The sequence below is a fragment of the Pseudophryne corroboree genome, chromosome 6 (assembly GCF_028390025.1).
Source record: "Pseudophryne corroboree isolate aPseCor3 chromosome 6, aPseCor3.hap2, whole genome shotgun sequence".
Lineage (NCBI taxonomy): Eukaryota > Metazoa > Chordata > Amphibia > Anura > Myobatrachidae > Pseudophryne > Pseudophryne corroboree.
This window is the reverse complement of record NC_086449.1, coordinates 168707284-168733332: the sequence shown is the minus strand read 5'-3', so window position 1 is coordinate 168733332 and position 26049 is coordinate 168707284.

Below are 26049 nucleotides of genomic sequence, written 5' to 3'. Positions count from 1 at the left end.
TCTTGATATGGAGGAGGTGGAACATCAGACGACCTGGGGGAGGAAGAACAGACAGGCAACACTTTAAACAAACATGTCTCAGCACAGGAGGGACCCCATGCCAGAATTTGCGTAGTCGTCCAATCAATTGTAGGATTGTGAAGACGGAGCCATGGAAGGCCCAGGACCACAGGATGTGTGGCTCTTGGAATCACTGAAAGTGAAATAAGTTCGGAATGAAGAACTCCCACTCTCAGACGAACTGGTAGAGTCCTTAGAGCAATAACTGTATCAAAAATTTTACTGCCATCCACGGCAGTTAAGGAAAAGGAGGAAGGAAGTCTCTCGGTGGGTAGGGACCACCGTTTAACATAGGCTTCGGTAATAAAGTTCCCAGCTGCTCCGGAATCCAGGAGGGCAATGACGTTCTGATAACGTTGAGCAACTTGAAGCGAGACTGGGAGATTACAATCTTGAGGAGATGGAGAGGAGATCATTACTCCTAGCCGGCCCTCTCCTTGGCGAGCTAGGATTTGGAGTTTCCCGGACGTTTGGGACAGGCATTAATAGTGTGAGACGGAGCTGCACAATACAGACAGAGAGACTCAGAGAGACGTCTTCGGCGCTCAGCAGGAGTTAAACGGGAACGGCCAATTTGCATGGGTTCATCTTTAGTTGGTGACAGTTGGCGAGGAGGAGGAGCAGAAGATTTTGGAGCAGATGATCTTCCACGCTCAGTTGCTCTCTCTCTGAAACGTAAGTCAACTTTCGTACAAAGTGAGATTAGCTCATCTAACTTGGAGGGTAAGTCTCTGGTAGCTAACTCATCTTTAATACGCTCGGATAAACCATGCCAGAATGCAGCATACAGGGCCTCGTCGTTCCATGCCAGTTCAGATGCCAGAATCTGGAACTGTATAAGATATTGTCCTACAGTACGTGATCCCTGGCGTAAACGGAGAATCTCAGACGAAGCTGAAGTTACCCGGCCTGGCTCGTCGAAGATGCGCCTGAATGTTGACACGAATGCAGTGTAAGAAGATAGCAGGGTGTCGGACCTCTCCCATAACGGTGATGCCCAGTCGAGGGCTGAGCCACTGAGAAGAGAGATGATGTAGGCAATTTTTGTACGGTCACTGGGAAAATTGCCAGGTTGTAGCTCAAACTGAATCTCACACTGGTTGAGAAATCCCCTGCAGAATCTTGGAGATCCGTCAAATTTTGCTGGCGTTGGAAGATGAAGACGTGGAGCAGAAACGGGTAAGGTGGGTGGGGTTATAGTTGGAGTCACTGTGGTTGACGCCCCAGATGCGCCTGATCCACGGAGAGTTGTCTGAATCCCATCCAGCCGAGTAGAGAGATCCTGGAGACAGCGGATGATGTGGCCCTGTGCAGCCTCCTGATGTTCAAGTCGGGCTGCCAGTTCTTGCATCGGCCTGGCCGCTTGATCCTGGTCTCCGGCTGGATTCATTTGGTCAGTGCTTACTGTCACAACTGAGGGCCTGAGCTGACGGAAGGCAGCCTCAGTTGTAGGGGCTGAGATGTACCGGAACCTGGGAGGTTGTATCAGACCCCTGGACATGTAAGTAACATGAAGAGAAACCGCCCGAAGGCGTGACCACGACAACTTGAGTAAAAGTCAATGATATTTATTTATGACAAACTCCATGCATCACAGTAGCAGTAAAAAGAAACATAAAAATCAGCAGAGAAATAATAATACAGTTCCTGGGTACTACAGGGTGGCAGGGGCCACAGAGCTCTGGTGGTATGAGACAGTTCTTATTATCTGCAAGTTGGAAAGTCCTTACCAGGCTCAACTGTAGCAATGAGGAAAGCCCAGGGTCGTACCAGCTGGTGTTCCAGGGAAAGCTGGACTGCTGTAGATAAAATGCTGCTGTGGGTACTGGTTAGAACCAGACAGGTGTTGGCACGGAGTGGATACTGGCTGGAACCAGTTAAATAATAAATAAAGCTTGAGAGCGATGCAATATAGATGAAATGTAGAATTTGAGAGCGGAGAAATAATAATACCGGTGGAGAGTGGTAAACTGCAGAAAGGACACCGGCCCTTTAAGAGAAGCTGTACACTGCTGGAAGCTGAGCTGGAAGCAGGTGATGTTGTAGCTGGAAACAGGTGAGTCCAGAATGGATCGGAGAGTCAGGCTACACCGCAGATGGAATGCTGGTGCGGGTCTCTATAGCAGAAGTCTGGAGACAGGAGCTGGAACCTGGAAGACAATCACAGGAGAGAGACGAACTGGAACTAGGTTTGACAACCAAAGCACTGACGCCTTCCTTGCTCAGGCACAACCTATTTATACCTGCAGCAAGGAAGGCATTGGCTAGGCAATTATGCAAATTAATAATACTGACAACAGATTGGTAGGAAAGATCAGCTGACAGAATCCAAGATGGCTGCGCCCATGCAGACACTTGGAGGGAAGTTTGGATTGTAATCCATGTGGTCTGGAAAACAGTAATGGCGGCGCCGGCCACCGGAGACAGGAGACGCCAGGCTGACAGATGCACATCCGACCATGCGGACACAGCGGAGGCCGCGGCTGACGTAATCACCACTCTGAATGCAGAAGCTCAGGGACGGCGGCGGAGGCCGCTGGAGACGCCATGCCAGATGTATAAGGCGTTACTGTGACTGCGTCCAGAGAGACAGGAGAGGATGCGGGAATGTGCACATCAGGATAACAGATGGGATCCGGTCCTGGAGCGCTAAGCCAGCCTTAGGAGGCATCTGATAGGTAAGAAATGGCATCCAGATACCCGGATCGTGACAACATGGAACCAACAACAGGCACAGAATATTGATTGCCTACGCACACACACCCAATACCTAGCCTGTCTGCCCCATCATCTCCCGAGACTGTGTAGAAACACAAGCAGGCTCAATGTCCAGCTATGCAGAGTCGCAAACAGTATGGAGCAGATGAGAGCAGATAACAGCCAACTTATTGTTACCTTTCAGCGCATAATGGATGAGCAACACCGCCATCAACAGGCCCTCATTCAGTTAATTCAAAATAATCAAATTATATCAGAAACCATGTCTCGCATCATAGACAACAACACAACAGCCACAACACAACTTACGGCAACCCTGGCTAACCTCAGTCAAAATATTAATTTGTTGGCACAACACCAACAAGGTTCCAGCTCAGAGACCAACACACCTACACAGACCCCAATTTCATCACCAGTTCGAAGATCAAGCCGAAACCGCTCCACTTCCCAAACCAAACCCACGTCAGCCACCAAAGAACAGCCTAAGAAATAGGCCACCCTGCAGCTGGAGACACATTGTTGACAAAACTAGGTCTACACAATAGCAGTTATTTGTAATGAAAACACATGTTGTACAGTAATAAATGTGAAAAGTGATTGATGTGCAATGTGTTATGTGCAAAAAACTGTCAGTGTAAGAGGAACATTTTTAGAGTTAACACTCACATGTGTTGGGAATATTCTAGCATCATTACTAACATGAACATTTACCACATCACAGCCATAATTATGTGTAAACAATTTTGTAAGGTTGGTGTTAGTCATTGTATGTTTGGCTAATTGGCACACATTACTCAATGTCCATTATGTTGTGCTAATGAGGTAACATATTTCAAACACAGCTTTAGAAGAAAGTCGACACACAACAAACACAAACAATAGGCTAAACAATAATGGTTGTTAGTGCATACTAAATTATTATGTAGTATTGTGGCAAACATTACCTTTGAATGTGAAAAAGAAACTTTTAACATTATAAACACATAATTACTAACCAAAAACGCTATACAAATAGCTAAGTAACTGATACCCAACAGTTAGACATAAACACATATCAAGCAAATAAACAACACTCAGCTGACTAGCTCAAGAGGGAGAAAGAGCCACATTACTACAGAAAATACATTGGTGTGCCTTAATTGTTCATATACAAAGCACACAGGCAAATTTACTTACCACTAAAATGTGCCAAAATCAGGTCTTGCCTTACCTGCCTCCCTATATCTGTACTCACAGTGTCGCCAGATGTTTCTAACTCCTCTGCTTGCTGACTGTTTTCTTCATCATCATCATCATCATCATCATCATCATCATCATGTGGCAGATGTTGCTGCAAACACATGTTATGAAGAAAACAGCAGCAGAACACAATCCTGGCTACCTTTAAGGGACTATACAACAAAAGCCCAGCAGACTTATCCAGACACCGAAACCTTGATTTCAGTACACCAAAACATCGTTCTATCACATTCCGCGTAGACTTATGTGCATGATTGTAATTGTGTTCAGCAGGGGAATCAGGGGCGGACAATGGAGTCAGAAGCCAAGAGTAGCAGCCATAACCCCCATCACCTGAAAAACAGAGATTAGCAGCATTGTAAAATATTGATGCACAAACACAGTGCTAACATAATGTGCAGGTTGAGGTAAGCACAAAATTAAACACAAATACTTGGTACATACCCAGCAGCCAGCCATCCGGCATTTCTCCAGCCTCAAATTTATCAAAGAGGGATGACTGACTGAGGATTAAGGAGTCATGGCAGCCGCCAGGGTAACCCGCAACATCACTCATAATTTTGAGATTTGCATCACAAACCACCTGGACATTAGTTGATTGCCCAAAATGTCTATTTATATAAATATATTGCCTGCCCCTAGGTGGTCTCAGCTCAACGTGTGTGCAATCTATGGCACTCAGCACATTTGGCATGCCAGCAAGCTCATAGAAAGCTACCTTGACTGCATGCCACTGAGACTCCTGGGTAGGGAAGCAGATAGAGGCATCTATGTGGGGTTCAAATGCATCCAAAACCTGAGTGTACAGTCAAAAATATAAGGTGAGTGTCTTAAGCACTTTGTTCAAATATACTGTTATAAATTCACATTACACAATACAGAAATGGGGCATAGAGGAGCATGTATGGTTTGCCTCACCTGATTTAAATATTTTGAAAAGGTGGGCTGTGAGATTCCTATTACATCGCCTGTCACAGCCTGAAAGCTGCCAGTAGCCATAAAGTGCAACACAGCCAGGAGTTTGTGCAGGCCTGAGACAGAGCGAGAGCGTGCTGTCTCAGGGTCTAGGTCCAGTTTGACTAGGTCATACAGACGGAAAATGTTGGTCCTATTTAGCCTGAACATCTGTATGACCTGGTCATCGGCCAATGCGTTTAAGTTCAAACGCCCCCTAAAAAACCGAAGCCTGCGCAGCCTCCGCGGCACCTGTACATCCTGCTGACCATGTTCAGTTTCCTGGCCCTGGTTTCTTGGAGCCTCATGGAGCAGTCTCAGGAATCCCACAGCAAAACCAAATTCACTGCTACACACGGCAGCAGCCATTTCAGAGTGATTGATTTGGCAAATGTGCTGGCCCACCTTTAAAAGGTCCAAAAATGCAGGTGTGATTAATGATGAAGTCGGAACACATGTAAACACGCTTCTCTAAAGCAGGTCTACTTTTTTCCCGTGTTTTTTTTACGAATTGTATTTTTTTACGACCGCAAATGCTCTTTCACGGTAGAGATTTCAAATACGAATGCATAGTAAATGACCAAGTTCTATACCTAAACAGCCGCGTTTGACCGATGGTGTATTCAGTCGTATTTTTACAACACAGCCGTAAAAAAAATACGAATGCCCTCATCACTGCCGAGATTTGAGTTTAGTAAATTCCCGAGATGACACTTTGAACAAAAAACACCAAATCGGTCAAAATCGGGAGCTTAGTAATAAATATACCCCTCTGTCTCTCCAAAGGGCCTGGTGGGGAACCTGTCTTCAGAAAAGAGCTTCCCTGTGTGTGTGTGTGGTGTGTCGGTACGTGTGTGTCGACATGTCTGAGGTTGAAGACTCACCTAAGGAGGAGGGGGAGTGTATGAATGTAAGGTCTCCGTCGGCAGCTCCGACACCTGACTGGATGGATATGTGGAATGTTTTAAGTGCTAATGTTAATTTATTGCACAAAAGATTAGACAAAGCTGAAGCCAGGGTACAGCCAGGGAGTCAACCCATGTCTGTCCCAAAGTCGCCGGGACCTTCGGGGTCTCAGAAGCGCCCACTATCCCAAATAGTAGACACAGATACCGACACGGATTCAGACTCCAGTGTCGACTACGATGATGCAAAATTACAGCCAAAAGTGGCTAAATGTATTCGATATATGATTATTGCAATAAAAGCTGTTTTGCATATCACAGAGGAACCCCCTGTCCCTGACACGAGGGTACACATGTATAAGGGAAAGAAACCTGAGGTCACCTTTCCCTCCTCACATGAGCTGAACGAATTATGCGAAAAGGCGTGGGAAACTCCAGACAAAAAACTGCAGATTCCCAAAAGGATTCTTATAGCGTATTTTTTCCCGCCAAAGGACAGAATACGGTGGGAATCCTCCCCTAGGGTAGACAAGGCTTTGACACGCTTATCAAAAAAGATAGCGCTCCCATCCCAAGATACGGCTACCCTCAAGGATCCTGCTGACCGCAAGCAGGTTACTTTGAAGTCCATTTACACACATTCTGGTACGTTACTCAGACCGGCAATTGCGTCGGCCTGGGTTTGTAGTGCTGTAGCAGCATGGACAGATTCCCTATCAGCGGATATTGAGACGCTTGATAAGGATACCATTTTAATGACCCTAGGGCATATAAAAGATGCTGTCTTATATATGAGGGATGCTCTAAGAGACATTAGTTTACTGGGTTCCAGAATAAAAGCTATGTCTATTTCTGCTAGGCCAGTCTTATGGACCCGACAGTGGTCAGGTGATGCCGACTCAAAGAGGCATATGGAGTTTTTGCCTTACAAGGGTGAGGAATTGTTTGGAGAGGGCCTCTCGGACCTCGTCTCCACACCTACAACAGGTAAATCTAATTTTTTGCCTCACAATCTAAGAAAGCGCCTCATTATCAAATGCAGTTCTTTCGTTCAAATAAAAGCAAAAGAGTACGTGGATCGCCCTTTCTTGCCAGAGGTAAGGGCAGAGGGAAAAAGCTGCACAACACAGCTAGTTCCCAGCAGGGCCGTTTCTTGGGGCAGGCGAGCAGTAACTGTGGGTCCCTGCTTCCCCCTCCTATTTCTCCCAGAGTAACCCGCTCGGGGGGGCGGAGTTTCACGGAATGACGCGGTTGCGTCGTTACGTCACGATGCAACCCCGTCACTCCGCGAAACTCTCCCCCCCGAGCGGAGTACAGAGGGGGATCCATGTTAGGAAGAGGGAAAGGCCGGCGCGAGGAGCGACTGGTGAGGCGGGCCGAAGAGCGGTAATCGCCTCTGTAAGTATTCTCTCTCTCTCTCTCTCTCTCTCTCTCTCTCTCAATGTGTAAAGTGGGGACACCTGCCGTAATGTGTGAAATGGGGACTCTTGCCTGCCGTAGTGGGGGGATTTAATGTATCAAGGGCATTGCGGTGTGTGGCATAATATGGTGCAGGGGGCATTACTGTGTGGGGCTTAATATGGTAGAATTTGTTTTTCCCGTGGTGGTCGTGATCTGTTGGAGCAGGGTCAAAAACTGGATTGTGAGGTAGTCTTTTCATACGAGGCCATGCCCATTTAAATGAGGCCACACCCATTTAGATGAGGCCACGCCCCCTTGCCGGGTGCGCACGCAAGTTGTCGTTTTTTTTAGCTAGGTGTGGGGGGGGCACATTTTTTATGTCATGGGGGGGCGCATTTTTTAAATCTCGCACAGGGAGCCAAATTGGCTAGAAACAGCCCTGGTTCCCAGGATCAGAAGTCCTCCCCGGCCTCTGCAAAATCCACCGCATGACGCTGGGGCTCCCCTGAGGGAGTCCGCTCCAGTGGGGGCACGTCTTCGACTTTTCAGCCACATTTGGGTTCACTCACAGGTGGATCCCTGGGCAATAGAAATTGTTTCCCAGGGATACAAGCTGGAATTCGAAGAGGTGCCTCCTCACCGGTTTTTCAAATCGGCGCTACCGACTTCTCCCCTGGAAAGGGAGATAGTGTTACATGCGATTCACAAATTGTGTCTTCAACAATTGGTGGTAGAGGTTCCTCTGCTTCAAAGAGGGAAGGGGTACTACTCAACTCTGTTTGTGGTCCCGAAACCGGACGGTTCGGTCAGAACCATTTTGAATTTAAAATCCCTGAACCTTTACTTAAAACGGTTCAAGTTCAAGATGGAATCGCTCAGAGCGGTCATCGCCAGCCTGGAAGGGGGGGGTTTTATGGTAACTCTGGACATAAAGGATGCATACCTGCATGTTCCCATATATCCTCCTCATCAGGCGTACCTGAGATTTGCGGTACAGGATTGTCATTACCAATTTCAGATGTTGCCGTTTGGGCTTTCCACGGCCCTGAGAATTTTCACCAAGGTAATGGCGGAAATTATGTTGCTCCTGCGCAAGCAGGGTGTCACAATTATCCCGTACTTGGATGATCTCCTTATAAAAGCGAGATCACGGGAGAAGTTGCTGAACAGCGTATCACTTTCACTGAAGGTGTTACAGCGACACGGCTGGATTCTCAATATTCCAAAGTCGCAGCTGAATCCTACGACTCGTCTGCCCTTCTTGGGCATGATTCTGGACACAGACCAGAAAAGGGTTTTGTTTCCGATAGAAAAAGCACAGAAACTCATGACTCTAGTCAAGAACCTGTTATAGCCAAAACAAGTGTCAGTACATCATTGCACTCAAGTCCTGGGAAAAATGGTGGCGACGTACAAAGCCATTCCCTTCGGCAGGTTCCATGCAAGGACTTTTCAATGGGACCTATTGGACAAATGGTCCGGGTCACATCTGCAAATGCATCAGCGGATCACCCTGTCCCCCAGGGCCAGGGTATCACTCCTGTGGTGGCTGCAGAGTGCTCACCTTCTAGAGGGCCGCAGGTTCGGCATTCAGGATTGGATCCTGGTGACCACGGACGCGAGCCTCCGAGCTTGGGGAGCAGTCACACAGGGAAGAAATTTCCAAGGCCTTTGGTCAAGTCAAGAGACTTGTCTTCACATCAACATCCTGGAACTAAGGGCCATATACAACGCCCTACGTCAAGCGGAGACCTTACTTCGCGACCGACCAGTTCTGATCCAGTCAGACAACGTCACCGCAGTAGCTCATGTAAACCGCCAGGGTGGCACAAGGAGCAGAGTGGCGATGGCGGAAGCCACCAGAATTCTTCGCTGGGCGGAGAATCATGTAAGCGCACTGTCAGCAGTGTTCATTCCGGGAGTGGACAACTGGGAAGCAGACTTCCTCAGCAGACACGACCTGCATCCGGGAGAGTGGGGACTTCATCGGGAAGTCTTCGCACAGATTGCAAGTCGGTGGGGACTGCCCCAAATAGACATGATGGCATCCCGTCTCAACAAAAAGCTACAAAGGTATTGCGCCAGGTCAAGAGATCCTCAGGCGGTAGCTGCGGACGCCCTAGTGACACCGTGGGTGTTCCAGTCGGTCTATGTGTTTCCTCCTCTTCCTCTCATACCCAAGGTGTTGCGAATAATAAGAAAAAGAGGAGTGAGAACAATACTCATTGTTCCAGATTGGCCACGAAGGACCTAGTATCCGGATCTGCAGGAAATGCTTATAGAAGATCCGTGGCCTCTTCCTCTAAGACAGGACCTGTTGCAACAGGGTCCCTGTCTGTTCCAAGACTTACCGCGGCTGCGTTTGACGGCATGGAGGTTGATCGCCGGATCCTAGCGGAAAAGGATGAGGTCATTCCAACGCTGATAAAGGCTAGGAAGGACTTGACATCTAAACATTATCATCGAATATGGCGAAAATATGTTTCTTGGTGTGAGGTCAGGAATGCTCCTATGGAAGAATTCCATCTAGGCCGTTTTCTTCACTTCCTACAAACTGGAGTGAATTTGGGCCTAAAATTAGGCTCCATTAAAGTTCAGATTTCGGCCTTATCCATTTTCTTACAAAAGGAATTGGCCTCTCTACCTGAAGTACAGACTTTTGTGAAGGGAGTACTGCATATTCAGCCTCCTTTTGTACCTCCGGTGGCGCCTTGGGACCTTAACGTGGTGTTAAGTTTCCTTAAGTCACATTGGTTTGAACCACTTAGAACAGTGGAGTTGAAATATCTCACTTGGAAGGTGGTCATGTTGTTAGCCTTGGCTTCGGCTAGGAGAGTTTCGGAATTAGCGGCTTTATCACATAAAAACCCCTATCTGGTTTTCCATATGGATAGAGCGGAATTGCGGACCCGTCCTCAATTCCTACCTAAGGTGGTCTCATCCTTTCATATGAACCAACCTATTGTCGTGCCTGTGGCTACACGTGACTTGGAGGATTCCGAGTCCCTTGATGTGGTCAGGGCATTGAAAATTTACGTGGCCAGAACGGCTAGGATCAGAAAAACAGAAGCACTGTTTGTCCTGTATGCAGCCAGCAAGGTCAGTGGCCCTGCTTCAAAGCAGACTATTACTCGCTGGATCTGTAACACGATTCAGCAGGTGCATTCTACGGCAGGATTGCCGTTACCAAAATCGGTTAAGGCCCATTCCACTATGAAGGTGGGCTCGTCTTGGGCGGCTGCCCGAGGGGTCTCGGCACTACAGCTGTGCCGAGCTGCTACTTGGCCGGGTTAAACACCTTTGCAAAGTTCTATAAGTTTGATACCCTGGCTGAGGAGGACCTCCTCTTTGCTCAATCGGTGCTGCAGAGTCATCCGCACTCTCCCGCCCGTTTGGGAGCTTTGGTATAATCCCCATGGTCCTTACGGAGTCCCAGCATCCTCTAGGACGTTAGAGAAAATAAGATTTTAAACCTACCGGTAAATCTTTTTCTCGTAGTCCGTAGAGGATGCTGGGCGCCCGTCCCAAGTGTGGACTTCTTCTGCAAGACTTGTATATAGTTTTGCTTACATAAGGGTTATGTTATAGTTTTCATCGGTCTTGGACTGATGCTATGTTGTTTTCATACTGTTAACTGGTTAGTATATCACAAGTTATACGGTGTGATTGGTGTGGCTGGTATGAATCTTGCCCTTGGATTAACAAAAATCCTTTCCTCGTACTGTCCGTCTCCTCTGGGCACAGTTTCTCTAACTGAGGTCTGGAGGAGGGGCATAGAGGGAGGAGCCAGTGCACACCCAGATCCAAAGTCTTTCTTAAAGTGCCCATGTCTCCTTACGGAGTCCCAGCATCCTCTACGGACTACGAGAAAAAGATTTACCGGTAGGTTTAAAATCTTATTTTCACAGCTGCCGCCTCCCCAGGGCTTCCGGCGTCTTCTTCCAGGTTCTTCACCTGGGAGCGGCGGCCTTTAAGCTCTTTTTCATGGCTGCCGCCTCCCCAGGGCTTCCGGCGTCTTCACCTGGTGGGCGGCGCCCTGTAAGCTCTTTTTCATGGCTGCCGCCCACCAGGTCTTCTCTCTTTAGGAGCTCTTCAATGCTCCTACTCCGCCGTCAGACTGATAGCCGCTGCCTCACGCTGACTTATATGTCAGTCAGAGGGGGCGGGGCGATGATGTGGCGATTGGCTCACGGCAGCCACCTTGAATTTAAAAAATGACGCTAAGGTGCCATTTTTGAAATTGGTACCGCTCTGCTGCCAAACTCTGCAGAATGGCGGGCAGGGATCTCGGATCCCTGCTTGCTGCTAACGCCATCACCTCTGCCGCAACTGACACCCGCACCTTCGCCCACACCCACACAGTGATGACAGCAGATCCAGTGACGGACCCGCTGGCCAATCACATCTGGCCTCAATGACAGGAGCATGCTTTGATGGGTTGAAAGCACGTCCCTGTGTCAAGGAGGCACTTTTGTAGGTGCCGCTTTTCATTTTATTTTCAATGGGCTTTTACGGCGCGCAGCATGGCCCCGCCCCCCGCTTTGGCCCCTTTCCCATTGACAAAGGGAGGTACCACTATCGGTGCCCCCCAAACACATTTAAACTGTAAAAATGATTAAATTAATATAAAGGAGATACTTATGACACAGAATATGTGTCATAACTATCTTCTTTGTATAATTTTAATCATTAATGACGGGAGGCACTGCCTCCCCTGACTGCACGTCCCTGGTAGCAAGAGGACACATGTCCAGGAAAAGGGTATGCAGAAAATAATGATTAGCATACAAATGACATGCAGAATGGCACAAATAAGATTGTAATAATATGCATTTATTCCCTTATCCATATTGTAATGAGTAACCAACAAAGTAAGGGCCTAATTCAGACCTGATCGCTGCTGTGCGTTTTCGCACAGCAGCCGATCAGGTCTGAACAGTGCATGCCAGACAGTCAATAGCCATCTCAGTCCTGCGATCGCCTCTGCTTGAGTGACAGGCAGAGGCGGTCGCTGGGTGGGAGGGGGTGGGCCAGCGGCGTTTGTCTGCCATTTTGGGGGCGCAATCCTGGCAACGCAGGCATGCCCGAACTGTGCAGGGGGAGGGTTGTGGTGACGTAACACGCAGCCGCTGCGACCCAGACAGCGATGGGTTGTTTCCTGTCAGCACGCAGGAGCTGCGCTGGTAGGGAGCTACTCGACAACATCGCTTTTGTACTTGTCTGGGAGGGGAAAAGGTAGGGCCAGACATGCGGGGCGGTCTAGCCCAGTACGTCCCCCCGTGTGTGTGAGTAACTGATCATAGCCGCGCAAAATTAGGCCCTAAGTTTCTCTCAGCAACTAATCAGTGATCACACTGCTAACTTTAGCTACTGCAGCACCTCTTACCTATTACTAAATAGAAAATTCAATTGTTCCATTATTTCAACATGTTATACTTCGAACATATTCAGGAACATTGACATAAGAAGGTATAATGAAAAAGCAAAATATATTATCACACATCAGACACCAGACAACGGACTATAAATACCCAGGATTGGTCAGTCATTTACTTATAGATGAACACAGAGGGGGTAATTCCAAGTTGATCGCAGCAGGACATTTTTTAGCAGTTGGGCAAAACCATGTGCACTGCAGGGGAGGCAGATATAACATGTGCAGAAAGAGTTAGATTTGGGTGGGTTATTTTATTTCTGTGCAGGGTAAATACTGGCTGCTTTATTTTTACACTGCAAATTAGATTGCAGATTGAACACACCACACCCAAATCTAACTCTCTCTTTACGTTATATCTGTCTCCCCTGCAGTGCACATGGTTTTGCCCAACTGCTAAAAAAAATCCTGCTGCGATCAACTTGGAATTACCCCCAGAGTTCTTTTGTTTGAGTGCTCTCTTGCTAAGTAGTCAGTGGTCTATAGCATGCATGTACCATACCCTCAAACATTTTACACATAAAAACCGATACAAATTAGGAAAGGGGAGTGGCCACAGGTAAAAGGTATACTTTCAATGTAAATTTGGAGAGTCAAAAATCAGTAAAAAGCCCTTTTTGGCAGGTGCAGATCATAAAAAAAAATACTGTACCTGCCAAAAAGGTAGAGTTGGAGGGTATGATGTACAGTAAGCCACAATAGGAAATCCAGATGTACTGTATATAATATATAGCTCAGTCTTTAGTAACACAACTATATTTAACACACTTTTAATAATTATACTTCAGTCCCTAGTTTGTCATATCTCTATAAATGGCTCTCTCTTCACAGATTAGCAAACTATAGATGATTTTTTTTTTCCAAAGCTTGGAAGGGGATAATGTGGCAAGATCAAGCAGTGAAAGGTGTGGAGTGGAGAAGTGAGTCAGTGGAGAAGTTGCCCATGGCAACCAATCAGCATTACAGTAACATTTATAATTTGCATACTATACAATTTTACAGAGCAACTGATTGGTTGCCATGGGCAACTTCTCCACAGGATAATTTCTCCACTCTTTTCACAGCCTTATGAATAGACCCAAAAGTAAAAACCAATCAGCTCCTGTCATTTTTCAAACACAGCCAGTAAAACGGCTGTTAGAAGCTAATTGGTTAGTACTCTCTCCACTTTATCTCTCTCCAAGCTTTGCTAAATCTCCCACTCAGTCTTTTGGCACATGTTTTTTTTCTCAGTCTTTGGTATATATGTCAGTGTTGGATTGCAGCTAATTTACAACAGGGACGTCTGCCTTGCTCAGCAACTTACTGTCAGCCTCCACAGATCCTGCTGCGGTCCTCAACACAAGGATGGCCATCGGTGGGTCAACCGTCAATAGCCACATCAATGGTACCATTTGTGATTACCCTTGATGGCATGACACCATCGATGGTTTCACCCACCGAAGGTCATCCCTGCTCTATTACTCACAAGCCATTGGGCCAATCGTAGGTGGGTGTGGGGCTTCGCAGATTATGTTGAAGGCGGAGCTAGGCTCTTTGTCTTGATGCCAGGGAGATAAAAAAATAAATAAACCATTGCTGGGCTCTGATGGCAAAACCATCTACCATCGGTTGTTAACCTCAATGGTTGTAAACCATTGATGGTCGGTGGGCATCCCTATATCAGTTGTTCCAAGCTGTCTGCACAATGTCTCACTCACACTCTGCTGAAACTCTGATGCGGTTCCCAACGCTCTATTCAGCGGGTTCTCAGTGGCCTCCGACCCTCAGTGCCACCTTAGCGACAATGCCTGCCCAGTCTCTCTGCAGCTCCGCTTCTCGGTGTCTCCTAATCTCAACTACACATGAGCAAACCTGCCTTGAGCTCCATAGCACCACCCAGTGTCAGCCTCCAGCACTACAATGCCCATAGGCTTCTATAGGATACCAGAAGTATCACAAAACGCAAGTAAGCCCTATACTTGCCTACTATCCCGGGAGCTGCTGGAGGCTCCCATTTTTTTGGGTAGCCCCCCGCACCCCCGGAAGAGTAGGCAGGTCGCCCACATCCTACTCGCACCCTAGTGATGCGGATCTATGATTCGCGGGTCCGTCGGGAGGGGAAGGGGTTAAAATAACGCAAAGTGCTTCATTTTAGCCCCGCCCCCTTCCCGCGGACCCGCAAATCACCGCGTATTTCGATGTGGGGGCGGGTCTTGACACTTAACCCAACACCTCTCACACTGAGCATTATTATCTCACAGAGACAGGGGGCCTATCTTGGACACTATGTAGGAGCAGGATAGCATACCTCCCCTTTTTAAGTTTTTATACTAGTGTGTATATTTACTTATATGTGGGTTTTTAGAAGTGGAGATGTAGCCCATAGCAACCAACCAGATTCTAGCTGTTATCTTCTAGAAGGTGCTAGATAAATGATAAGTAGATTCTGATTGGTTGCTATGGGCAACATCTCCACTTCTAAATTCCCACACATTAGTAAATATACCCCTAAGAGTATGAGGATGGAACTAGTGACTGCTATGTTGCAGGTTTCAGTGACTGAGGGGCCTATTTATTTATTAATCCTTTTAACCCGGTCGTGATTTGGAAACAACAGTTTCAGCATGATTACTACTAAGCTAAACAGGGTTTTTTTTTATTAAATCTCTGACACAAGAGATATCACAGGTACCATAAGCAGGTGACCCGCTGTCGCTGTGCCATATCTATGTTACTGCAAGAGGGCAATTCACACAATGCTGAGGGTCATTCAGGTGCGGTATTTGTTCCTACTCCTGTTGCAGTGATTTGCTGTATGTGATTGCGATTATGTGCTAGTATAGGCAAAAGCTAACCCGTGCAAAAGGACGCCCACTGCGATTGCATCTTTTGCGCACAGCCAAGATGCAGCATCGGTGGCAGATGCTTCAGTAATAATCCATGTAAGTAACCCTGAGGTTGCACAGCATGGGCACAGGAAGTGAGACGCTGGAGCCTCTGTTACTGAGTATGGGATCGGGCTGAGACACATCTTGAAAACGATTCTGCCACTCTCCGTAACCTCCCCCAAAAGCTTCCTAACTGCCAATCACTGCGATAAAATCCTCACTGCGAGCGATATCACTATGGTACCTTGACGCATGCTTAGACACACACACAGTTTACCAATAACCGCTCAGCTGTCTAAATATCAACATTGCGTACAACTCTGACTCAGGCCGGCAGACGAAGACATCAGATGCACATCGGCCAGCCGTCTGAGAAACCCTGTGATTACACAGAGTGGCCATCAGAGGTAAGATGCCGAAACCATTGTACTGTGTATGGGATCGCAGTTACAAACTGCGTCTGAGCCGCCACTTCCTCATTACCTCCCACTAACGCTCCCTGCGTGTCACTCCTCTGTGTGACTAACGCTGCAAGCCCATCATAGCACATGTGCAGTGCTACTTATACACATGAGCAGTGGTGAAACATTGCTCCACAGCGTACATCGATATTGCGTCATCTCTGAGTCAGGCCCATAGATGCCACCATCGAAACTTGAACCAGCCCTATGGCAGGTAGTTTCACCACCTGACCATGGGGCCTCCTATGCCTGAAGTCGCGTGCCTGTGTATGCAGCCGCTATTACTGTGTGACCCTCCCATAACACTCCCACTGAATGGACCATTTGTGCATGCAATTCTAGTAGAGATGTGTGCGGACCCCCATGTTTTGCTTATGGTTCTAATTCATCATCATTTTTTTTTTGTTTTGGCAAAACCACCCTCAGGTTATTTCAGTTCCGTTGAAAACTGATTAAAAAAAAATATTGATAATCAATGATAAAAATCATTAAAAACAGCTAAAATAATGACATGGATTCGGTTAAATTGGGTATGGTTCCCAAAGACTGGCATATAGCGGAGGTAGTGCCGATATTCAAAAAGGGGAGCAAAGTTGAACCAGGTAATTATAGACCAGTTAGTCTTACATCTATAGTGGGGAAAGTATTGGAAGGTATTCTAAGGGACAGTATTCAAAAGTTCCTTGAAGCAAATAAGGTCATTATAAGGAACCAACATGGATTTGTGAAGGACAGATCATGTCAAACCAACTTACTTGGCTTTTATGAAACAGTAATTGCGAACCTTGATCAGGGTAAGGAGGTGGATGTAATCTTTTTAGACTTTGCCAAAGCTTTCTACACTGTACCACACATGCGTCTTATCTATAAGCTAGGGAGCACAATATGCACTTGGGTCAGTAATTGGTTAGATAATAGGGAGCAGCGCTTTGTGGTCAATGGATCATTTTCAAATTGGACTAAAGTACTAAGTGGTGTGCCACAAGGGTCTGTACTTGGACCACTTTTGTTCGACATTTTCATTAACGACCTAACAGTAGGTCTAGAGAGCATGGTGTCAATTTTCGCAGACGATACCAAATTGTGTAAGGTTATAAATACAGAGGGGGATGCTGAGTCTCTTCAGAACGACTTAACTAAACTGGAAGCATGGGCAGCAAAATGGAGAATGAGATTCAACACAGACAAGTGTAAGGTAATGCACTGTGGGGGCAAGACCAAAAATTACACCTACATACTAAATGGGGTAATACTAGGGGATTCTGTACTGGAAAAAGACTTAGGGGTTCACATAGATAACAAATTAAGCAGCAGTACCCAAACTAGGAGTGCAGCAAAGAAGGCTAATAAGATATTAGCATGCATAAAACGGGGAATTGATGCAAGGGACGAGAGTTTTATACTCCCATTGTATAAATCACTAGTGAGGCCACATCTTGAATACTGTGTGCAATTTTGGGGCACCATATTACAAAAAGGATATCCTGGAGCTAGAAAAGGTTCAGAGGCGGGCGACCAAACTAATCAAGGGCATGGAGACGCTGGAATACGAGGAAAGGCTTGCAAGGCTAGGATTGTTTACATTGGAAATGAGGAGACTAAGAGGGGACATGATCAACATCTACAAATATATAAGGGGTCAATACACAGCTCGGGAGGGACCTGTTTACTATAATATCAGCACAGAGGACACGTGGTCACTCGCTTAGGTTAGAGGAGTGGAGTTTCCGCACATTGAGGTGAAAAGGTTTTTTCACAGTAAGAACAATGCGTGTTTGGAATTCCCGGCCTGAGAGAGTAGTAATGGCGGACTCAGTCAACACCTTTAAGAATGGGTTAGATAAATTCCTATTGGATAAAGATATTCAGGGTTATGGTGCGTAGGCACGCATTATAGTTAATATAACTAGTCCTAACATAAAAATAACTAGTCCTATAATAAGACTGCATAGGACACCACAAAATCACAAATAGGTTGAACTCGATGGACAATTGTCTTTTTTCAACCTTAGTTACTATGTTACTATGACATTTTTGCATTACAAAACCCGAAATTCGGATTTAAAATCCGAATTCCAAACCGCGGGAAGATTCAAATTGAGACTCTGTTCAGAACAGATCTCATCAGGGGATACAGACCGGCTTTTTAATTTGGGTCAAATCCACAAAATTCGTATGGATTTGGATTTCTGGAGAACCGAACCGTACATCTCTAATGTTTATATCAATCACCACATCGCCTTTGTGTGCACACTGTGTGTGACGCATGTACCTTAGGAGTTTTTAGGGATTTTCACACATGCACAGGTTCAATAAACCACTCAACCTTGTGAGCATAGGCATTGCGAACATCTCAGAATAAGGTCCCTAATGTGGTAAGAAGAAGTAGTAAGGGAAGATGTTTAAATGGCAGAGGCAAATATTTTATATTTACTCATAGGCAAACACAGGGGGGTTTCCAGTTGCCTGGAAACCCCCCTTCCCCACAGCCTGGCCAGCGGCCACTACATGCAGTATAAAGAGTGGGATGGAGTTGCTGCACATGCCCAGTGGCAGCAGATTTTCCTACCAAGGTCATTGGGCCTGCATTTGTGTGAAGTTCTGTATTACATAAACTGCACTTTGGGGCAGACTAACTTTTTCACATGCTTTATGCATCTTTCATGAGCTGGTGTCAATCGCTCTAAAATCAAACATTTGGAAATTCCCCCTCTAGAAATCGTGCATTTGCCTCTGTTACTGGTCTTTTAATGTACATTGCAATTTGTAGACACATACCTGTCTAGACAGTGGCGGATCCAGGGGGGGGGGACACTCGGGCCTGTGTACCCCCTGTCATTTGTGGCCTCCGTCCCCTGTCCCCCCCCCCTTCCCGGCGCCAGACAGGGAGATGACGGGCGCCCGCTGAGATTGTGTTACCAGCGGGTGCCCATCTCTCCTCACCGCAAGCTGGAGGCAGGAGCTCAGTACTGAGCTCCTGCCTCCGGCGCTGTAACTGTGCGGCGTGCGCTATGGGAGAGACGTCAGTCATGACGTCTCTCTCATAGTGCTGACTGAGGAGCAGACACCATGAGGAGGACTGCAGCGGTCTGGAAGCGGGAATGGGGCTCGGTAAGTATGTTGTGTTTTCTCATCCTCAGTGCAGCGGGGGCATCTACTGGGGGCAAACTACGAGGGGGACATTACTACTGGGGGGCATCAACAAGGGACATTACTACTGGGTTGGGGGGACATTACTACTGGGGGCATTATTACTGGGGGAGCATCTACTGGGGGCATTACTACTGGGGGGCATCAACAAGGGACATTACTACTGGGTGGGGGGGCATTACTACTGGTGGCATTATTACTGTGGGAGCATCTACTGGGGGCATTACTACTGGGGCATTACTACTGGGGGGCATCAACAAGGGGCATTACTACTGGGGGGGCATTATTACTAGGGGGCATCTACTGGGGGCATTACTACTGGGGGGTCATCTATTGGGGGCATTACTACTGGGGGCAGCTACTGGGGGACATTTTTACTGGGGGGCATCTACTGGGGGACATTATTACTGGGGGCATCTACTGGGTGTATTACAACTGGGGGCATTATTACTAGGGGGCATCTACTGGGGGCATTACTACTGGGGGTCATCTATTGGGGGCAAACTCCTAGGGGGCATTACTACTGGGGTACATTATTACTGGGGGGCATCTACTGGGGGCACACTACTGGGGGCCATTATTACTGGGGGCCAACTACAAAGGGGCTATCTACTGGGGGCAAACTACAGGAGGGTATTACTACCGGCGGCGTAACTACAGGGGCATTACTACTGGTGGCGTAACTACAAGGGCATTACTACTTGGGGGCTAAACTACAGGGGGGCATAACTACAGGGGCCAAACTACTGGGGGATAACTACAGGGGCCAAACTACTGGGGGCATTACTACTGGGGGCTAAACTACAAGGGGGGCATAACTACAGGGGCTAAACTACAATGGGGCAAACTACAGGGGGGCATTACTACTGGTGGCTAAACTACAAGCAGGCAAAGTACTGGGGGCATTACCACTGAGAGGCTAAACTAAAGGGGGGGAGGGTAACTACTGGGGTCATAACTGCAGGGGTATTACCACTGGGGGCATAACTACTAGGGCGCTAAATGACTGGGGGCATTACTACAGGCAACATTACTACTGGGGGCAATACAGGCAGTGCATAAGGGGCACCACTACTATGGGGTCTATATAAGGGGCACTACCAGTACAGTGGACATTGCATAATGAGCGCTACAACTGTGGGCATTGTATAAGAGGCGCCACCTCACATGCACCGAAGCCGCACGCAAATGTACTTGCCCCTTCCATGGTGCCCCCCCTATCATTTTCTTCTGGATCCGCCCCTGTGTCTAGACACAATGGGGGTAATTCAGAGTTGATTGTAGATGTGCTAAAATTAGCACATCTACGGTCATTTACTCTGACATGCGGGGGGACGCCCAGCACAGGGCTAGTCTGCCCTGCATATCAGGCCCTACCCCTCCCCTGCACAGGTACAAAAGACACGCACAGCGGCCATGCTTTTGCACCTGACAAGTAGCTCCATGCCAGCGCAGCTCCTGCGCGCTGGCAGGGAGCTACCAGCCACGTCCTGTGTCGCAGTGGCTGCATGTGACATCACGCAGCCACTGCGGCCCGCCACCCCAACGGTCCGGACACGCCTCTGTTGTACAGACTGCGCCCCGCCCCGCGACCGCCTGTGTCCGTCATCAGGCAGAGGCAATCGCAGCCCAGGGATGCTGATAGCATCTCACTGGGCTCCCAGGGTGTGCACACTCAGTGTGGCAGCTGCGTGTGCGCACTCCACAAAAAAATTAAGACTGCGGCAGCGATCCAGTCTGAATTAGCCCCAATGTTTTAAGCAGACCATTTCAAGGTGAATTCCTATTGCTAGTTATTGAAGAGTTATTCTAGTAAGCTGTAGAAGCCGGCGTAATGATTCATGGACGGTGCCATATTAGCTCAAGGGCTAAACATCTTAGTGTTACATTGTTCTTAAGTTGTAACCCTGACCACTGACCTGTAACACCCAGGGCATAATGGCATCAGATCTGAGGCAATCTGTACCAACCCTAGCCAACACGTTATGCCAATAGTTGGCAAACAGTCCTTTATTCAACAACATCAAACACCTGATTACATGCTCACAATGATAATGAGGGCAAGAGTTTGTGCTAGAACAACCCCCTTAGATAGTGTGTGTCATCAAGTGTTACTTGTTCATTGGAGTTTTCTTTTTTAAATAAATATGAATTTAATTTTTTTGCGGAATTTTATAGAACAGGAAAACAGCCATGTGGACACAACAGGCGCCACCACATGACACTTCCATGCTAAATAGGAAGTACAAACCAATTAGTTTTTCACAACAAAGTTTTGTTGAACAGTCACCTATTGGATTTTTAAAATAATAACCGGAGAAATTGCGTCTGATGGACGCCCTATAGGGATTAATAAGAGGAGGGAAAAGAGGCTTGTTAGTAGACGGAAAGGCGGTGGGGTCAACTAAAAATAGGGCCTGAAGCAAGGATACGCAGATAATAATAGGGAGCCCTAACGAGAGGTTCCAGGCTGACCAGATGCCATTAAATTTATTGGGGCAGTAATGATTAATGCTATATATTCCAATGGGTGAATTTGACAAACTTTGCCAATCACAGTATCAGCGATGGAGATTCTATTTTAATTCAGTTAGCTGTCACTAGATTTCTTGCTGTAATCAGTATGTGATTAATGAGCATCGATGTTCTCTTAGGCATATGAGGATTTACATGAGGTAGAAAAAAATGTGATCGAAAAGGGAGGAAGCTAAATCCCTGCCATTGATTTGAGATTATGCACCTCCATCCAACCCGGTTACTCTGGACCAGGTGCAACACACATGGACCCTCATTCAGATGTGGGTGGAGCTGCTGCCTCCGTAGAAAAGTAATGATTTTCGGTACTTTGTGCATTTGCAGGACCCGTTTTGTGCATGCTCGAATGGGTCCTGAGACAACGGACACAGATGAGCATCAGAGTGTCAGTGATTGACAGTATGATGCTGTTTGGGGTGGGGAAGGGGCAGTGGGCCTCCGTTTCTTTATACAGAGGCGTGTCACCACCGTTGCAGGGGAGGGACGAGTCCAAGATCACCATCAGAGAATGGACACTTCCTGGTCTCTAGATAGCAGCTGTGTTGGCCAGCTTGCACAACCCTGTGTGTCACGCAGTCGGCCTATGGTGTCGGCGATGATCAAATATTGTGTCCTAGGACGCAGTTGGGATCATTAATGCATTACTGCATTACAATAACAGTGCTATCGCAGCTGGTGCTGCTGCTGATGATGCTATGTAAGCAGTAGCAATTGCAACTCCAACCACATCTGAATGAGTGCTGGTGTCAGAGTTGGTCCTAAGCAAACTAGGCGGAATGCCTAGGGGCACAAGCAGCTTATGCCGATTAAAATGATATGCAGCATGCCTATATTTTGTGTGTGACTGCGGCTCTATCTGCATACAAAATGCTATGTTACAGTTTATTCCTGGAAATCACTGTAACGTAGCATTCCATATGCAGATACAGCCACAGTCGCACACAGAATATAGGCATGCTGCATATACTTTTAATCAGCAAAGCTACTTGTGCATCCTAGTCACAGCAATGCAAATAAGATGCATTTTCTGAAAAAAAAATGCATCCGTCTTTAGTAGAGCTGTCAGCTGACTCACGCCAGGCATCTCCTGCTGCATGGTGTATTGAGGCAAGATGTATGAGGACACATTTGTATCCAAGCAGAGGCAGAGGTCACAGTCTTAGCAACCATGTGAGTGCTGTGTGTGGGTGGGTTGGTTGTGCAATAGTGTTCGGCATATGTGTAAGGGGCATTATGTATGTCATGTGTATAAATGTATCAATAATGTGCGACATATGTGTAAGGGGCACTATGTTGGTCATTATATGCATAAGGGCATTAATAATGTGTGGTATATGTGTAAAGGAGTGTATAAGGGCATTAAAGGTTGGCATAATGTGTAAGGTGCATTATGTTTATGAGGACATTAATAATGTGTGTCATATGTGTAAGGGCATTACTGTGTGGTATTATGTGCAGAGCCGGCCCTAACCAATATGATGCCCTAGGCAAGATTTTGGCTGGTGCCCCCTAGCACCACCGCTGGTTCTGCCTCTGACCTTGCACCTCTTTCCCAGCACCATTACCTCTCACCCATAGCAGTCCTTGTACCCCCTATATTTTAAATAGGAACAGTTCGCACATTTGACACACAGCCCAAAAAGGGGCATCTTCTTGCTGGGAAGGGACATGGCCACACAATAGTAACCCCAATTCCAATTACGCCACACAGTACTGCAACTTTATTCACATTTTATCTTGCGATAGTGTCCATAATTCATATTACATTCCGCAGTAGTATCACTTTACCTTATAAACGTTACTCCTCACAGTAGAGCCCCTTATTCACATTACATCACACTGAATTGCTCCTTATTCACATTACACCACACCTTATTGCTCTTTATTCACATTAGACGACACAGTAGTGCCCTTTCTATTTGCAACGCCACATAGTAGAGCACCTTATACACATAATGCCACACATTAGTAATGCATTTATACACAATTCCACACAGTAATGCCCCTTACACATATGAGACACATTAAAGTCCTTATAAACATAATGCACCTTACACATTATGACAACCTTTATTAATGCCCTTTTACACATAATGTCCCTTACACATATGTCGCACATTAATGCCCTTATACACATAATGACACACATAGTGCCCCCTACACATTTGCTGCACATTATTAGTGCCCCTATACACATAATGACACACATACAGTAGTACCCTGTTACACATATGCCGCACATTATTAATGCCCTTAAAAACATAATGACACACATAGTGGCCCCTTACACATATGTTGCACATTATTAATGCATTTTTACATGACACACATAATGCTCCTTACACATATTCTGAACACTACTGCACAACCATCCCACTCACATGCACACAGCACTCACACTGCCACTAACACTGTGACCTCTGCCTCTGCTTGGGTACAGATGTGTCCTCACAAATCTTGCATCAATGCTAACGTCGGGCACTTTTTTTTATGAAAATGCATCTTATTTGCATTGCTATGTGGCTAGGATGCACAAGCAGATTCTGCTGATTAAACTGATATGCAGCATGCCAATATACTGTGTGAGACTGTGGCTGTATCTGCATATGAAATGCTACATACAGAATATAGGCATGTCACATATCATTTTAATCAGCAGAAGCTGATGATGCCCCTAGGCATATCAAATGCCCTAGGCAATTGCCTAGTTTGCCTATGCCTATGGCCGACTCTGATTATATGTATAAAGGCATTACTTATGTTTGGCATTATGTGTATAAGGTGCACTACTATGTGGCATAATGTATAGAAAGGGCACTACTGTGTGGTCTAATGTGAATAAAGAGCAATACGGTATGGTATAATGTGAATAAGGGGCACTACTGTCAGGAGTAACGTATATAAAGTACAGTGGTACTACTGTGTGATGTTACGTGAATAAGGGACACTATCGCATTATATAAAGTGAATAAAGTTGCAGTACTGTGTGGCATAATTTCAACTGGGGGTATTATTGTGTGGCCATGCCCCTTCCCAGCAAGAACACACCCCATTTTGGGCTGTGCGCCGAATGTGTGCACTGTTCCTATTTAAAATATAGGGGGTAGGAGCACCAAAATGAGGACTGCTATGGGTGAGGGGTGATTGTGCTAGGAAAATTGTGCAAGGTCAGAGGCAGAACTAGTGTCGGTGCTAGGGTGCACCAGCCAAAATCGTGCCTAGTGCATCATATTGGTTAGCATATTGGTTAGGGCCAGCTCAGGCTGGTGTGTCTTCCAGATTGCACTCCCTCCATCAGAGACTGGGTGACTATTTTGTTATAGATTGCGTGGGTGGGAATGTGTATAGCAGCTCATAATAATTCTCCTTTATTCAGCTACATATTGAGCTTTAGACATACCCTCCCTGATACAGATTCACCCCTTCAAGGTCTTCCCCATGACCATCACCAATTTGAGCTTGTGAGGATCTCCGATATATCAGCCATGAATCAGACCCACAGAGTGAATCTGACCCACAGAGTGAATCTGACCCACAGAGGATGAAGGATCACTGTGTTCACAAATAGACTATAAATGTTTTTAGAACAGTCCTGAATAACTTGCTAACAAATTAGTGTTGCCTTTGAGGGTATAGATCAATAAATGAAAGGTTAGTTAAGAAATACCAATTCAAAGCACATACTACAATGAAAGCAAAATAAATCAATGAATTGAGAGCAAATGTCAAGCCAAGTCCTTGCTGTATGGAGAGATGCAATTATGCATGCAGGGCCGAAACTAGGATTTTCGTCACCCGAGGCAAAAAAAACCTTGTAATCATATTATTAAACATTTTGAAAAAGGGGATATTATTGGACAATATTTCCCTATGTGCCCCAAATGTCCTAAGCGCACTGGCGTATCTATAATGGGTGCAGTGTGTGCGGTGCACATGAGCCCCTGGGTCTAGAGGGGCCCACACCGCACACACTGCATCCATTTCTTCTATACTTACCTTTTCGGCGTCCATCGGCGACTGTGTGTGGGCCCCCTCCTCTCCTGTAGCCGTAACCGCCGCTGCTAGCGCAGAGCTCTAGAGTCTCTGGCACAGTGCCATAGTCTACAGCGCATGCGCAGGACTCTGGAAAAATGGCGCGGCTGCCATTTTTCAGAGTCCTGCGTATGCGCTGTAGACTCTTGCACTGTGCCAGAGTCTCTAGCGCTGAGAGCGCTAGCCGCAGCGGTGACGGCTACAGGAGAGGAGGGGGCCCACACACAGAGTCTGCACACGAGTCCTCTCCTCTATAGAAACGCCGCTGCCTAAGCATCACATGCCCTGCC